Here is an 18,127-nt window from a genome sequence, read left to right as displayed (position 1 = left end):
GAAAATGGGAGGATTCCATTTAGCTCATGGCATCAGAACAGCCCTGTCTTTTTGTTTATATAATTGACTTGCTATCCAGCCAAACTTCAAGGTGAAAAATGACCTGTGGACTGTGGAACTCAAACTTCTCACTTGAGTCATTGCACATCACCAGCAGTACTGTACCCTGCAGACTGAGCAGGCAGTAAGGTGCTTGCTGAACCTAGACTCAGCAATTCTGGGCTGATTAAATGCAAATGAATGAAAACAGCTATAAATTTACCTGCAGTCTAGTGATGTAAGCTTTTTGGCACAACTCTACCCAAATCCTTATGGCACAGGGACTTGTTTTAATGCCAGTTTTTATTTAATTATATAACAGAATAATTAAATATTAAAGTATGTCCAATTGGGCCTTCATTCAGGGTGGGCTGGATACGAAGGTACAGTAGGAGGTTTAGCCCAAAGGTCAGTAATCCCACAGCATCGACCCCAGGAAACCAGCCTCTTAGAGATCCGCTAAAGCAAAGCATCAAACAAGCAGAAAGACAAGCTACTGAATAACAGAAAGAAGAGAAATGCTTTCCTCTTGCTTTAATTTTCCCTTAGGCTAGCCCTTAGTGGTGGCTGTATTTAATAATTTTGTTTGCCATGGCTGAAGAGTCAATCTGTCTTTGCTCTAGAGTGCTCAGGGAATCAGTGATTGAGCCATTATGATGGAGGGGCCCGCAAAGATTCAAGCATCTATCCTGAATATGTGCATCCAGGAGACAATATCTCCTCACTCCCCCTCCTCCGGGGCAGCCTGCCTGTAGCCTTGCTGCCAGCTTTTCCATTTCAGACCATCTCCCAGTTTATGAGTGAGCTGGTATTTGCTTATCTTTCTCTTCTGTTCAGCACACTTGCTCCTGTTAAATGAATCACAAGAGCAGCACAACTAAAGTAGCATTTTTGCTTTGTGGGCCAAGCACCAGCGGGTAGCAGTCAGCTGAGTTAAACAGGCATTTTCTTTCTCCTCCTTTTGCAAATTTCAGAAAATTTTCATGCAGCAATAAAAATGACATGCAATGATTCATTTAGTTTGCGGTTGAGAAAAATGAGGATCAGCAAGATTAAGCAATTTGACCAAGATTAGATAGCTAAGTGGAACTATGTCATATACACATTTAACAGATTGAACTTGTGTGCTGCCTCTAGAATTTAACCTGAATGCAAGTTCTAAATTCCACTATCTTGAGTAATTCTCACAAACAAACTAGGAGCATGAATTGAGTTTATAATTCATATGCAGAAACTGGCTTGATGCAAACTGAAAAAGCAGGTCCAGGAGCTTTTCTAGTGTCTACATAGTAGCAGTAAATGCTTTTAAGTGTTTGATGAATGAATATGCCCAGAGTGGAAGGAAAAAACACTTTGCTCAGAACCAAAAATTCATGGTGTTAATTAATCTACACTGAGTTTAAAAAGATAAGTTTAATGTATCTCATCAGTTTAGAAGTAATTGTAAGTGGAAGCTATTTGATTGTTTTAAGATCATCTGTTAACATCAGTGTACATTAAAAAGTAGTAAAATATTTTTAACTACAAATATTGATTTATAAAATTTGGTCACTTATTGAACTCTGAATTAACTCTTCCTCTTTTTTTGGGTTCATATTCTGAAGCATAATTTTCAGATAAGTGGGCTTATCTAAAAATATAGACCATTTCTTCTGAGAACTATAGAATGTTAGACCCAAGGTGATCTTAGAACCATTTAATTCATAATCCTTAATTTGCAGATGAAGAAATAGAGTTGATCAGGGTTAAATGACTTGCCCAAGGTCAAAGACTTGATTATGGCAAAGTTGGGACCAGAACCTAGTTTCCTGGACTTTTGAGATAACATGAGTCATATTAATAAAAATAAAGCATGACTAAATAGTAATATTTAAGGATGAAAATTGAACAGAAACAACCTTGAATATCCAGATCAATGTTTAAGCTGTTGAAATGGAAATTATGGAAAAACTTAACCAGTTTCACTTTATGAAAAAAACATTCATTTACTTAATGCCACAACAGAACATGAATCTATTCTCACTGTAAAGTGCAAACAGAAGTTTTATAGTATAGAACATTATAGTAGCTCTTTTTCCTTCCTGATTCTACAGCCTCCTCCAGAAGTAGCTGTTGCTGATATTTTAGTTGTCATCATGCATATTCTTGAGCTTACCTCACTCTCTAAGGGGCAGAATTTGGTATTCAGATGTCCTTTTCTGATTACAGCCTGGAAAATGTTCTAACTTGTTTGAGACTACTGTTTTAACGAACATGAAATAGGAGTTTAAGCCTAAATATGGAGTTAGCTGGCATGCAAGCCACAAACAGAGTGACCCCAATCTCTTAGATTTCTATAGTAAGTTTTTTTTTTGTATTTGTCTATTTATTTTCAGCTAAAGAACTTCAAAAAAGCCTTCCATACATTTCCTCCCAACAATCCTGGGTGTCAGGAGGAAGGAATTGTTGTGTTCTCCATTATAGAATAGGAAACCAAACTCTGGAGAGATTAAGTGGGTGCAGTCTATTGATTGTATTAATGGCTCCAATTCTTCTCCCCTCTTTGATTCACTTCCTTTGCCATTTCACCATGAGTGCCCTCCCTCTTGGACTCTGGTCCCGAGCAGGTGACTTACTTTGGTCATTGGAATGTTAGCAGACATGGTGTTAGAACAGTCTCAGAAAAGTGCTTGTACCTTTCTGCTTGTGCTATAACTCTCTGCTGTCACCACGAGAAGGACATGCCTGGTTTACCTGCTGGATGATGAGACATGTGGAGTAGAGCCAGGTCACCCCAGCAAATATTAAAGCCACCCCAGACCAGTCAACAGCTACCTGCCCCCAGATACATAAGTAAGCCTGTACTAGGTCAGCCAAACCTTGCAAACTTGTGAGCTATATAAATTTTTTTGTTGTATACCACTGATGTTTATGGCTGCTTGTTATGTGGTATTACTGTAGTAACAGGAAATTGACACAGTGGTAATAACTATAAATGAGAATCCAGAAATTTAACTAAGACTCTGCCTCTAAGCCTGGTGCTCATGTCATTTGGCCCAATCTTGCCTTTTTGCATTTACACATGCTATTACCTTTGCGTGGAATTCCTATTTCTGTTTCTCGTATTCTTCCTTTAAAATGCAGATTAGGTACCATCTCTTTTCAGAAGCCTTCTCTGATCTTCCCAAGAAAGAGTTAACTATCCTTGTGGGTGCCACCTCTCCCTTTTGCATATTTTTATTATTTCATTAATCTCATTGCAGAGCAATTAGTTGTTTATTTGCGTGTATTTCTGAAGGGAATATGATTTTATTTGAACTCTTTTAGAAATCATCATATTGCCCTCATTAATCTTTTTAGAATTATAGTAATTGATAGAAGAACATGATAGAAGAAAGGAATAATTTCTTGCTGAATGATTTTAAGCATATTTCTGATTTGGTTTTGCCTGCTATCTAAGTTAGGATCCCTAGGTCAGGTGAAGGTTCAAGAACAAAGAATCCATTAATTCAGCACATATATATTATGTATACTGTGTACCATTACCATGAGTAATATAGGACAGGTCTCTACTCCAATGGAAAAAAAGATTAACAAAAGGCAAACTAGGTAATTACAGATAGTGACACATTAAAGAAGGAAAGAAAAAAAATGGTATGATGAGATAGAAATTCAGGTGAGGTGGTCAGGGATATTGACATCCTCACTTGGTACTTAATGGTGAACATGCCTCCTTTCCTGGTTTTACTGCAGGGTTTAATCTTAACTTGATTATGCATTTTCTGAGAATAAAAATTGGGTGCAATGTTCTTTACATCTTACATAAACTCTAGGCACAGAGAATAGCTTGCTGGCTGATTTATTAAATTCATTGTGTGTGTGTGTGTGTGTGTGTGTGTGTGTGTGTGTGTGTGTTTGTATGGTGTCTTCCCTTCAGATTTTGAAATTTATGCTATTTGCTTGGAGGGTTATTATAAGTCTGTAAATTCTACAAATAAATTTCATATTCCTTGATAATACTTCTGGGCTTCTTCTGAGATTTCCCATTTGGAAATGGTCATAGGCTTTATTTCGAAGATGTATGTCAAAGCATAAATCCTGAATGCCATGACTGTTGGCTATAATTCTTCCTGGAGAAGTCAAGGATGCAGTTGTTCTTCGCCTAATGTTAGAGGTATGAGAAAAGTAGCTAGAGTGGATCCTCAGCTCTTATATTAGATATAATCTGTTCTTCTTCATTCATCTGGTCATCTGGGATTATGGTCATCTACAACTCTGGAGAATTTAGATTTAACAAATAATTACAGAGCACTGATACTGGCCAGCAACTGTGTTCAGAAATTTTACACACATTATCTCATAATTGCATAAAGACAGGGCTATGAGTAGGTACTATTTTCAAGTCTATTTCTTAGGTGAGGAATCTGAGGCTTGGAGTTTAAGTAACTTGCCCAGGATCACAAAGCCCAGTTATTTCCCAGAGACAAGATTCAAATACAAGTTTTCTGACTTGAAACAGAATTTAGAGGTCTTTCATTTTTGTCAGGAAATGTTTATCAAGTACCAGGCTCTGTATACAAAAATGATCAAAATGGCATAGGGAAATTCCCGTGAGATGATTTTATGTCACCCCATAAACCTCCGAATAAGAGAGGGAGAAGAGAAAAGGAAAGAGTGGGTTTGAGGGGTTCTGTGTGGCAGTTTGTCAATTTAGAAGAGAATTTTTGCATTGAATTCCCTGCAGAGCCAGCAGTTCCCAATATTCTGTTCCCACAGAAGACACAGTCCCCTAGGGATGGAACTGACTGGCAGTGGGTTGATCAGGCATCCCAGGCAGTAAGCCTTGCGTCATGCTCCGTGACTGTAGTTTACGTGCTTTTTCCAACCTCCTTGGACCAGGGGACACCTGGGACAAACTGGCTTTCATATTTTCCTTCAAAGCAAACTGGTCAAGTAAATTTTTCTTTTATGAGGGTTGGTTTTCTATCAGCGTTTAGTTTTTATGTATTCAGACTTTCCTCTAATATGCATAATTGCTGAAAGAAAAAGGCTGTAGAACAGCCATGAATTATGGCTTTTAGGGGAATGAACATTGCAGTTAATGTTGCAAGACAGCTTCCATTATAATCCTGTTTTCACATCCTTATGATTTTTTAGGGGGGATTAAGGGGAGGTAGAACTTTCCTTTGAGCTAAAATTTTCCATGGTTTGACTCAGCCCAAGGTGATTTTCAAAAATGAAACATTTGCACAGATGCCTCCATTTATTTCTTGAGTTATTGTATTTGGAAAATGCTGTTCATTTTTACTCCAAGTATTAATGCATAAAATATTCCAAGTATGAATGGCTATTAAAACTTCAGTCATCACATGCCACTTGTCTCAGGAAAGACATCTGAGTATCACTGTAAAAGAATTATAATCCCCAAAGGCTAGATTCTCTGTATAACCATATTATAGCATTTAGTGCAAAACTGGTTAAAATATTTCATTATTTTCAGAGTTTCACTGTAATGCTTGGTTAGCACACAGCTTTTCACAGTGGAAATAAATATTTAGGTTACTTTGACTACTTTCAAATTTATAATGAACTCTAAAGTGACAAAATACATTTAAAAATAATTTCTATACTTTTTGAACTATATTAATCGTGGTTTTAATTCTTTAGCTTAGATCTGTTTTAAGTGTGTCTCTTGTAAATAACACAGTATTGAGACAAAAAATATGAAACCAACTTTTGGGGATCAGAATTACTAATAATTATCATAAAACCAAAACCAATTCTTCCCGTATCTGAGAATATCTATTTAGAACTTGGGACACGTACGTAATAGTGTTTTGTTCTATTGGTTTGTGTCTCTAACTTGTTTTTCTCTTCCACCTATTATTGGTATAGTTTGATATTCTGAAACATAATCTTTTTTGTGGCTATTTTTTGTTTTATGTGTATGACTTTAGATAATTTATTTGTTTTACCTATGCTAAAATACTGCCAATGTACCTAGTGACTAAGCTGAGAAAATATTAGGTATATTGTAAAGTTTGATACAAATGAAAATTGTATTATCACTTAAAATAATAATACAATTAATTGTTTGCAATGATATTGAAATATTGTTGAGAACCGTCTTGTATGGTCAGCAGTTCTTTCTCAGCTTTTCCACTTGGTGACAATCTTTACATTCATGTCCAAAATGAATGACATCTTCATTAGGTAAATATTTCACATTGAATAACCTCTTGGTCTCTTTTAGAATTTTGTACCTTTATTCTATTCAATGCAATATTTTATAAGCTTATCATCCTGATTAGTTATCCTTTGAATATTATCTCTATAGTCTTTAAATCTTATTCTTTTCTTTTGTGACTGGAGATCAGGCATTTTATAGAAAATGGCTAGGTGTTTTCTCATTGCAAATTCTGTTCTGGTACATACACACGCACATATATGCATCCATACACACATATGAAATATACATATATCATAGACTGTACTATATATACTATGTTTCTCATTATATACACATATATAATATGCAAATATTATACACAATATATTATGACCTATACACACAATATATAAGCATATAACATATATATTATAAATGTATATATAACAAGACATATATATCATATATTAGCATATGGAATATACATATACCTAAGAAATATGTATATACATATATATTATATATTTTATATATCATTATGTTATATATGTGTATACATATTTCTTAGGTATATGTGTGTTATATATATAATATAATATGCATATTTCTTGCTAATGTCTAGGCTACATTATTTTCTGATTCTTTCCCCCTTTTTCCTGTAGCATATCCACACAGCCGTTCTCATCATCTGGGAGGAGGTTAGATTTCTGTGTTCTCCTTTCAAGGTCTCTTTTTTCTCTCTTACTCTCATTATCTGCTTAAGAATGAGCTCTCCTCTCCTCTTATCCTTCATAGTTCTGTTTCATCATTCAGAGTTCATTTAGCTCTATGTTTACTTCCTCAAGGAGGCCTTCTCTGATTATGTCTCCTGTTCCCCCCACCCCCAAGTTGGTAAGCTTCCTGTAATATACTGGCATAGCACTCTCTGTTCATCATCATAACGCTTATCTCATAATTATGGTCATTTAATGTCTGATTCCCCTGCTAGAATGAAAGTTCTCCAAGGGGAGGCTTTGGGATTTGACTTGTCTGCTGTTGTAACCCCAGGCCTTATCTTAGTGGCAGACTTAGGGTAACATACATATTTATGGAATGGATGGATGAATGAATCGCCTGCCTGCCATTCTCATTTTAAAAAATAATTTCTATATTTAAAGTCATTAGTCAGTATGACTAGGCATTTAATATAGTTTTTCCTATAATTGCTATAGAGGACAGGCTAGTTATGGTACTCAATGTCTGAAAGCATTTCAACAACTTTTGCCCATGGGGAACTATAATTTCACCTTATGATATCATAAACCACTCAAGGATTTCATGTAGTTACCAGAACCTTGGGGTAAAAGTATAACCCTGAAAGCTCTTGCTGCCTATTAGTCATTTGGTACATGACACAAAGCAAAATATATTCTGCATTCTCAGACTTCAGTTTGGCTCTCAGTATATTGCCTGCTCGATTTTATATTTGACCTGCAAAATATTCAGCTCCCTGAAAGCATAATCCATCTAAAAATCTAAGGTAATTTGCAAGTACTAGATGCACCTCAAGCGGTAATTAAGTGAACATATTATGAATTTCTTATTTGTTCTGATAATTATTTTTCTCAAATTACATTCCTGAAATGCTGAGCAGAGCTTTGGGAGCTGCGAGCATTACTACCCTTGCATGCTTAAGAAGTTTTTTTGTAAAAATTAATTAATTTTTGGCTGTGTTGGGTCTTCATTGCTGCGTGTGGGCTTCCTCTAGCTGTGGCGAGTGCGGGTTACTTTTCCTTGCGGTGCGCGGGCTTCTCACTGCGGTGGCTTCTCTTGTTGCGGGGCACGGGCTCTAGGCGCGTGAGCTTCAGTAGCTGTGGAGCACGGGCTTAGTTGTTCTGTGGCATGTGGGATCTTCCCGGACCAGGGCTCGAATCTGTGTCCCCTGCACTGGCAGGCGGATTCTCAACCACTACGCCACCAGGGAAGCCCTTAAGAAGTTTTTGAACATAGTTTAATAGGAGGCAGAACGTTGTGCTGAAAATTGTGATGGATCTGAAATGAGGAAACTTTGGTTCAGGTAGCAGCTTGAACGTTCAAAAAATCACTTAGCTTCTCCGAGCCTCAGTCTTCTCTGTTATTAAATGTCTTTTCTGCCTTCCAAAGACATAAGGGATAAATTGAGGTGCTGGAGTGAAAGCGTTTGGGAAGCAATGGAGAGGTTTAAAAATCATTTGTATCATTATTATTTGTCATAGTAGTGAAGCAAAATAGTCATTTTCTAAAACCATGTAAAAATGAAAAGAAAATCACTGGATCAGGCTAAAAGCTTGTATTTCCTACATGTAATACTTTCTCTTCTTTCAGCACTCAATTGTAGATAAGAACTAGTGCGGGCCTGTGCCGATGGCAACCTTATGTGAGTTCACGGGCATCTCCTTTCATTCCTCTAGGTTAGCTGGAAACAATGATTTGTCCAGTGATTTACAAGATGTGAAGAGCAGGGTGAGAAATAGGTTAATAATGGTTCAAAGAAGAAGCTGATAAGCCGGTTGCTATCTCCACAGAGGAAAGAACAAGCGTGAAAAGGCTCACAAAGCAACACAAGGAAGAGCTTCTTGGCAGTGAGGGTCAACGAGTGACAGAGATGAGGGGTTCTTTTCCAAAACTCATTAAAAGATGGACTTTTGTGCTACTGGTTTGGCTGGAAGGTGCAGAAGCAGCATAGGTCAGTTTGACAGTGGGGAAGGGAGAATTCTGGGTGGACCATGAAGAACAAAACTGTTATAGGTCCATTATCCAAGATGTCTACCAGCTGGGCTAAAATTAAGGCTGGGGCTCTGAGTCGAATCATTGCCCCAATGCTGGGAGAGGACCAGAGCTAAACAGGATCACAGTATGAAAGTGACTGGAGCCTTAAACTAAGGCACCACTTATAAGTTGGAGGTAAAGTTTAATCCTGGAACATGTCATGATTCAAGGGTAAAGGGCCAGGAGCAAAGTGACCTGATGCTCGCTCATGTGAGAACTGACCTACAGAGATGGTTTTTCAATCTTTTTTAAGAAATTTATCTATTTATCCAATTTTTTCTTCCAGTTTTATTAAGATATAATTGACAGACAGTACTGTATAAGTTTAAGGTGTATAGCATGATGATTTGACTTACGTATATCGTGAAATGATTACCACAATAAGTTTAGTGAACATCCATCATCTCATGGAGATACAACATTAAATCCTTCTCCAATTTTATTGTACAAATGAAACACCTAGGGATCTTGTTAAAAATGCAGATTTTGATTTAGTAGGTATGGAGTAGGGCTGAGATTCTGCATTTCTAACAAGCTCCCGGAGATGCCAAATCTATTGGTACTTGGACCACACTTCTGGGGAGAAATGATTTAGATAGCACAACTTAAATTCTCCCTGAATGAAATTGGGATTAGTTCCTGAACCTGGTTGGGGGAAAGATAAGAAAGAGGGCTGTGCCTGAACGTGAGGGAGAAGTGACCTCAGCTATAAGAAGTAGAGATAGAGGGAACTGATCTTGGCAGGAAGCTATGCTGGCTGCCTTTTCCTTTGGTCTGTTCCACAAACCTGATGGTTGGTGTCTTCTCCCTAAAATTCATCTAACTGTGCAGTGGTACATATGTTCCTTGCTCTATGTAAGCAGAATTATCTAGTCTAAATTAACCCATATAAAAAACCAAGAGAAGTCTCTCCCCTCCTTCAGGGAACAGGTCTTTTCTCAAAATATATGCAGAATATGTAGGGGCCTTTTGGAGGAAATTTTCTTAATACGAAGAAATGGCTGATGGGAGAATTTCAGGACCTGTGGCAGGAAGAAAGATTTGAGGTGCCTCTGATATTATTCTTTCTAGGGGTGAGCAACCCTTTTACATGAGTGTCAATTCAGTAAAACTAAAAATGTTAGTAGAATGTTTTTACTGTCTTATTTTATATACATATTTTGTATAATCTACTTTTTTTACTTGATGATATTTAATATATCTAGTTCATTTTTTTGTTAACAGCATCATTATGTATCAGCCTCCTCTTAATGACTATGAATTATGTCTAGCCTTTAATAGTATAAACAATAGCTTGATGAATAGAGACTGATTTAGTCTCTTTGAACAAAATTTATGTGACCTGAGCAGTGCTGAAGGTGGAGTGGAGTACCAGTTTGAGGGATTTAACAGGGGGATGATTAATTAGCACCAGAGTTCATAATCAGACACTACAGCTTCATTTGGAGCTTTCCAACTGCAGGCTAAGAGGAGAACTTAAGTGATCATTTCACAGGAAGCGGAGGCAGGGGAGCAGGGCAGCATCTGAGACTGTGACCTTATGCCACAGTGGTGGTAGATGGAAGACACTCTGCAGATAAATAGCTGCTTCTTCTTAGTGTATGAAGTACCCAGGAGGGCATAGTCTTGCTGCAACACTTCCCTGGGTAGGGTTGTAATTATACTGATTGTGAGGGTGGGATGGGAGTTAATCCTTCCTGGATCTGTGTCTCTCTTACTTCGTCATCACATACTGAGTCACATACTATACTGTGTGTGCACAAATTCAAATGTCACAGCCTCAGCAGCTGTCTCTGCCCTTGAATCATCTTTGCACATGAACAGCTTTCCCAGACTAAGTCCAGGGGTGGGGAAAGGGCTGGTTGGAGTAAATCAGGTTGGGGAGGACATTCTTACTGCATGTATAAATGAAACACTGAGTGGGAATAATTCACAGTCAGATATTGTTGGAAATGAATCCTGCCTCTACCATTTATTACCTATATGACCTTGGATAACTTACCTAATTTCTTTTAGCCCTGTTTCCTCATTTGTATGGATGCAGTAAAGTTTAAATGAGAAAAATCCATGTAAAGCAATTAGCATAGTCCCTGGAACATAGCAGGAGTCCAATAAATATTATATTATTTATTGATGATATTTTCAGTTCCTATTCCTGACGTTATGTCTGTGGTCTTATTATGAAGCTAAGTAGTTCATATATGACCCTCAGGATGCTGATTGATCATCATTTTAAACACATAAACCACAGGAAATGCACATATTTATATACCTACTTTCACATTCTTATCTACAGTAAGATTCACTTCCATTAATTCTATGTCTTTAGATCATGCATGAGAAAAAAGCCTAGTTCAAATATAACTTAAATAAACATTGATAGGTTCTGTTTTGGTTGGCACAGTTAAAGTTTTACTGTCTTTTGGCATTTTTTAGGCAGCAGCTTTTTGATAAAATGTGATGGTAAGTGCACTTCCAAGTTTGAAAAATATGAATGGATTCTGACAAAATGTCTGTCTGAACTTCAGCTATGCATAACATCATCTATATTATATGTATATATATATGATATATATAGTGCAACTGAATCTATATTATATAATAATATATTATTATATAATATTATATATATAGTGCAATTGAATCTATATTATATACACACACACACACACACACACACACACACACACACACATACACACACACATAGTGCAATCAAATTGGCTAGAGCAGGCTTATATGCAGTTGCAACTGGGAAAAATGAGCCCCAACTGGCTGAATATCCCAGACTGAGTTCATAATAGAAGTGAACTCACAGTTAAGCCTCCTGACTTGCCACTGGATACACTGGTGGTTAGATCACATAGCTTCTGATTTGATAAAGAACCAAAATGTCAAGTTGAGACTAAATCATAAAAATCCAACATTCACCTTAATTCACATTATTAATGGAACTAAAATATGTATTTTAGACATAAAAGGAGTCCCTTTGGGGGTTGCCACATAGATATTTATTGAGGATGAAAATGAGATTTTTCACAGGGCAAACCATCAAACTTAGCATCAAACATCTATCTATTCAATATCAGGACTTTGCCTTTTGTATCACAGTACCTCACCCCCTACCAGGGCTCTCCATCTATCCATTCCATAACATTGAGTATGGAATGGTCTGAATGCTTTGAATGATTGGGAGACCAAGTGGTGAGGTGTGGTCAAGATGAGTCCAGTAGGATGGAGACAGAGGGTGGGAGCACCTCTTACCTGCAGTTGAAGGGTGTAGCCAGGTGATTTCCACATTATGTCCAGCAATGACCTGGAGTAATTGTTCTTTCTAATTACAAATGTGTGTGTCCATTTAAACTGTTTTAATTTTTGTATAATATAAATGTATGTGTGTGAACATACATACAGTCCATAGACATGTATATGGATAGCTGTTTATAACTACAAAATATATATGTGAATATTTACAGATATCCTAGGACAGATTCATTGATTTAGAAAGTATCTATGTATAAAGACAGTGCTTGCTAAGTAGATTAATAATGTAAACAAAGTTATAGGCCAATTTTCCCCTAATTTAAGGGAAGGGTTTGCAAAAATTTGGCATGTTTTCTGTTTGTATTCAAATGAAGGAAGTGATGTTTGACATTCATTAAAGAAAACCCAGCAGGGTGTCTAATTGAAAACATTTTGCTGCTGTTAGTATGAATTACTGTATTTGAAAGTAATAAAGCTGCAGTTATTTTAAAAATTCTATAAAGATGCCGTCCCAAACTTATTTTGGTAGTAGGTAAGGAAATAAACAGATTGCATGCTCATTTGTTCAGTTTTCCATTTATCAGCCTGAATTAGCAAAGTCTTATTTTTTTTTAAAGTTCCTTCGATTAAAGAATATTCAGGAAAGGAAGAGAAATATCCATTTTTCAAAACTCCTACTAAGTGTCATGTACTGTGTATCTGATCCTTACTGGACCATTAAATATTTCTGACCTAACTCCACAATCTGCTGCCAGGGACCCAGAACCACCTAGGCTGTGGCAGCATTAATCTGTCTTATGTTCCCATTCAAGGATCCCATATCTCTGACCTCTGGCTCCACTATGGGCATCATGGTCTTAGGTTTTCTTTGCTTTGATAATCTGCTTATGTCAATCTCATGGCTCAAACACTATGGGTCACTCTTGGATTTGAAACTCATTTGGGTATACTCTCCAGCTGCAAGTGAGAGGTGCTCCTGCCCTCTGCCTCTTTGCTGCTGGACACATGCTGGTCACCTCTGCTTGGGCTCTTGGCCAAGTCCATTATCTGAATGAGTGGTTGACATATGCTTAGGCTCTAGGAATACAGGTGCGTAAGATAGATCTGATTTCTACTGTCATGGAGTTTATAATCTAGTGGTGGATGGAATAAGAACTTCAGACAGATATTTTACATCCATTATCTCCTGTAATCCTCTCAAATGAGGATACGGAGGCCATGGCAAGTAACCTGCCAAACTCCACACAAACATACATCAAATTTAGATTTGTTCAACACCAGGATTTTGCTCTTTGTATCACAGTACATTGTCCCTTACTGGGGGGCTTTATTCATTCCATAGCATCTAGTATGAGAACGTTTTTGTATGGTCTTATCAAAAGCATTTGACTGATTGATTGATTGATTGATTAAAAAGTAATCCCTGCATAATGCTATAGCCCTATTCCTATGATGCTGCCATTTTTCATTCATTTATTAATTGAAGAACATTTGTAAAATATTTACTGTTTCCCCAACACTGTGAGGATCCAGTGATGAGCAAGACACAGTGGGACAATTAACAACTAAACAAATAGATAACACGACAATTTCAGTTTGTGTTAAGTCCTATGAAAGGAATAAACTGGATGGGAATGAAAATATGCTTCCGCAAGTCTTTGTGAAAGCATAGCGTCTTAAGGATGTAAAGATTTTACTATGGAAGTGCTACTCGGTGAGGAACTCATTCTACCTGGACTTGAAATGCTGCAGACAGCAGGAGGGCATGTGTAGCAAATATTGCTGTTGTGACTATTGTTATGTCTGAATTATTCCCATTCTCACTTGGCTTATTATGTACTTTCTCATAACATAAACAATACATGAACATTGCAGAAAATATGAAGTGGAAATAATAAAATAAATATTTTCTGTAATTACACTGCTCAGATACCAGTACTGTTAACATTGTGTTATATTTCCTTCTATGCATGTTATATTTCCTGTACATATGCATGTTATAAAATTGGATATATATGGTTTTTATCCCAACTTCTCACTTAACATTATATTTTGATTTTTTGACATTTTAAAAGCTCTTCAAAATCATCTCTACTGGATGCATTTTTATAGCACATAGGAACATTGTAATGCATTAACTGTGCTGTTGCTGGACATTTACGTGGTTTCCAAGTTTTTGCTGTTTTGAGAAAGGTTGCAGTGAATCTTTGCAACAACCTGTTATCTATCAAGTTATTTTCTTTGGACAGATTCCTAGAAGTGGAAGTCAAGGGTGAAAGGGCATGAACCCTTTTAAGGCTCTTGATATAAATGGCCAAATTGATTTATGAACATATTGTAACAACTTACAATAGCAGTGTATGCTGGTGCTAGTCTTAATGTGCTTCCATCAAGATTTAGAACTATCAATAGAAGACACCTATTTTGATAGGTAAAAACATCATTTCATTACTGTCTCAATTAGCGTTTCTTTGATTACAAGTAAGATTTAATATTTTTAAAAATTATTGGTCAATTTTGTTTCTTTTCTGAATTGCTCTTAATATTCTTTATTTATTACTTGATTTTAACGTTACTTATTGTATACATTCCTTTCTTCCTGGAAAGATTTAAGGCAGCTTAATGGTCACATAAAATACAAGATAACATAAATTAAAATAGGGTGAAGTAGAAAAAGAAACTATATGAAGCCAGGAATGATGTTTAAAATGCATACCACAATGACAATAAATCTGCTATTAGTGCACAAGAATTTTGCCTCCAAGCTCTGTAGAACTGAGCTCAAAAAGAGAATCTTGCCATTTATCCGGTTCACATTGGCAGTGAAAGAGAGAGAGAGAGAGAGAGAGAGAACTAATTGTTCAAGATAAATATAATTAATATTGGTATTAAAATCTGACAAGAATTTTAACTATTTTTATTATTATTTTGTGCCCCTAGTTGTCAGACACTATGCAAGTTGCTTTACTTGGATTATCTTAATTTCTATGACTATTTAATGGGGGCAGGTACTTTATTAATGTCATTTACAACAGTGCTTGGCATATAGGAATGGTCAGTGAGTATTAGCTTTTTCTCTTATTATTACTAATATTATTTCAATATTTAGAACAAAAAATCCCTTGAATCTTCTTTTAAAATTATATATATATATATATGTATAAATTTTTTAGAAGATTCGGCAACAATCAAATGGACAAAAAAATCCTTTGGGATTTTGATTGGAATTGCTTTACATCTATAAACTAATCAAGGAAAAATTCGACATCTTTAAATATAATACTCAGTCTTTCAGTTTGGTAATATGGCAGTTTGGAATTTATTAAAATTGCTTTATTAAGATATAATTCACATGCCATACAATCCACCCATTTATGATTCAGTGGTTTTATTATATTCACAAGATATGTGCAACAATCAGCACATTCAATTTTTTATCCAAACCATCTTTTATGTTTTGTACATTAAAGTTGTTTTCTTTTAATGCAATTCTTATAGAGGACACTTCCCTGATCTATCATGAATTTTTGTTGCTAGAGTGATTGGGATGTTTCTCCTGTTATGTTTTCTATCTAGAAGTACATGGAGCCCGTGGGAAGTGCCGCTCCACTCAAACTACAGCATTTCTTACATTTTTCTTCTTTTGAGAAATTTTCTCTCTAGAATGTCTGGTAATAAAACCCTTCTAGTTTATTGCTTGACGTATTCTTGTTCCCCTTTTCTTGGCTTTCCAATCTTGTAGCACATGATGGAGGGTCACGACTACACCCTCTCCCTCCAGTCTTGGGGCTTCTGCACGGGCTACCATGTCACCCTGAGATGGTCTTATCCTGACATGCTCTAACACCCTACCCAACTCCTCTTTTCTCATTTCCCTCCTTCAGGTCTTATCCTTCAGATCTCAGCCAGACTTTCTCTCCTCAGGGTGGTGGTCAGGGAGGGGCTTCTCTGATTCTCCATTCAGATCAGGTCTCCTGCGAGGCTCTCAGATTCTGATGTATTTTCCTTCATAGTAACTAACCACGGTTTAAATCATTACCTGACTTATGTGTTCCCTTGATTAATACTTTCTTCCCCTGTTGCAAGGACAGTGTCTGTTTTGCTGACTATTAAATTCCCAGCTGCCTAGCATGGTGCCTGGAACAAAAGTTGCTGTTATTGGATGAATTAAAGGGAGAACAAATAAATGGTATGATGTAGTTTAGTTTTCTTCCCTCCCACCTCAAACTCCATTTTCAATGTCTTGTTTGACCTAGAGTTCTGGCACCCCTCCCTTCTTTAAGGCCAGCTTTTATTATATGAATTCATGTGTTTTATTGGGCAGCCACATGCTGTTATATGAAGATCAATGAAGGTGGTTTTTATTATTTGGGGAAAAGCTTATCATTTCATACTAGGGCTGTGTGAGTGTCCTTTAATATTTCTTATTAAAGTTTATCTTGCCTTCATAGGCAGGACTGTTTAATTTTTAATATTTACTTGAATGTTCACCAGGACTCTTTCTAAAGCAGCACCATCATTTGCCTGTATAAAAAATGACATTAGTCTCCTAATCCCTCTAAGGAGGTGACATTTTTTTATATGTTAGAGACATGGGGCTAAAAGGGGCATTTTATATGAGAAGCTGGAAAAAAACAACTAGAAAGTGCATTAAAATCAGCAAATAGTTCATTTTAACTGCTCATGTATCTTTCAAATGGGTCAATTCAACTCTATGAGGGGACGCAGGGCTTTATTTTTCAGTGTACCTTATGATTTATGAAGTGATTTTCTTATCTCTTATACTTCAGTAGATTGTATGTCAATGGCTAGAATGTTCTAAGAATGCCCAGGTCTACTCCTCAGACCATAGACCCAGATGAAGAGCTCACTGTATAAAAATAATGCTGCAGGTTTTATCCACCTGTCAATCATCCCAGAAGGCTAAGAGTAAATGACTCTGGATGATGAGGCAATGGGTGCTTGCTTCCATCTGTCTACATTACTCTATTTTCTGCATTGCCTATAGTGAGTAGTGCTAGTTTTATGCCAGAGACATATCCATATAAGCTCTATTAAATATATTACTCACAAATTCATGCTTTCATGGTCTCATGCTTCAAGAGCCCACCCGCTTTGAAACACGGAGCTTGCTTCCCAGAATTGTTGGTGGGAGGCTGTGAGAAGCTACATATATTACTTTTAGTGTAAAGTAAATTATTCTGGCAAAATAGTTTAGTTAAGTGAGGATAGAACTGTCCTCTTGAATTTCATTTGTACAGCAGGCCATTCCCTCTCCCTTGGGGTTATCTGTAGGAGCAGCCAGCAACAAGATTATTTCTTCCCTCCCACACCCTATCAGAAAAAGAAAAGCATTCCAACTTGCCTTGGCTGCTGTAACATATAGTGAATCATAAATTGGTCTGTCCTGCACAGCCTTTTGCCTTTAATTTTATTTCTGATTCAAAGTGGTTAGTTGAAGCCAGTGAATCTCAACTCTGAAAGGGTGATAAAATGTTCACACTCTTAATGCTTAACAGTTTTATTAATTGTGTTAAATGTGTAGCCAGCATGTGAAACAATTATGTCCAAGAAGAAAAGTGGAGCTATTACAGTCATCGTAAGTTATCTAATATCATGGTTACAGATGCGTATAAGCCAGGACTCAATTTTCTGATGGATTGGGTATAAATACAGATCATAAATCTTACTTTTTAAGTCAATAGGTTTTCATCCAAACACATTTCCCATAGGAATATTTTATAAGTTTTTTTTAGATACCAAGACTGATATCAAAAAACTATAGCCAAATTTTTGGGCTAGAAATAGATACTATTTACACGAAAATAAGAAAACACTATCTCTATAATTTGAAATATTTTATGTAACAGACAAGTAGTTTTAAGGAAA

At 36.5% G+C, this 18,127-nt stretch overlaps 1 protein-coding gene across 1 annotated transcript in view; it reads right to left on the bottom strand.

Annotated features, from left to right (window-relative positions):
* GRIN3A (glutamate ionotropic receptor NMDA type subunit 3A) overlaps window positions 1-18,127 on the bottom strand; it is a 143,279-nt gene that overhangs the window by 56,546 nt on the left and 68,606 nt on the right. The gene's annotated exons all lie outside the window — the stretch shown is intronic.

This window comes from Phocoena sinus, chromosome 6 (assembly GCF_008692025.1).
Source record: "Phocoena sinus isolate mPhoSin1 chromosome 6, mPhoSin1.pri, whole genome shotgun sequence".
NCBI classification, from domain to species: domain Eukaryota; kingdom Metazoa; phylum Chordata; class Mammalia; order Artiodactyla; family Phocoenidae; genus Phocoena; species Phocoena sinus.
The sequence above is the reverse complement of the archived record's forward strand: the minus strand, read 5'-3'. Positions and strand labels throughout refer to the sequence as shown.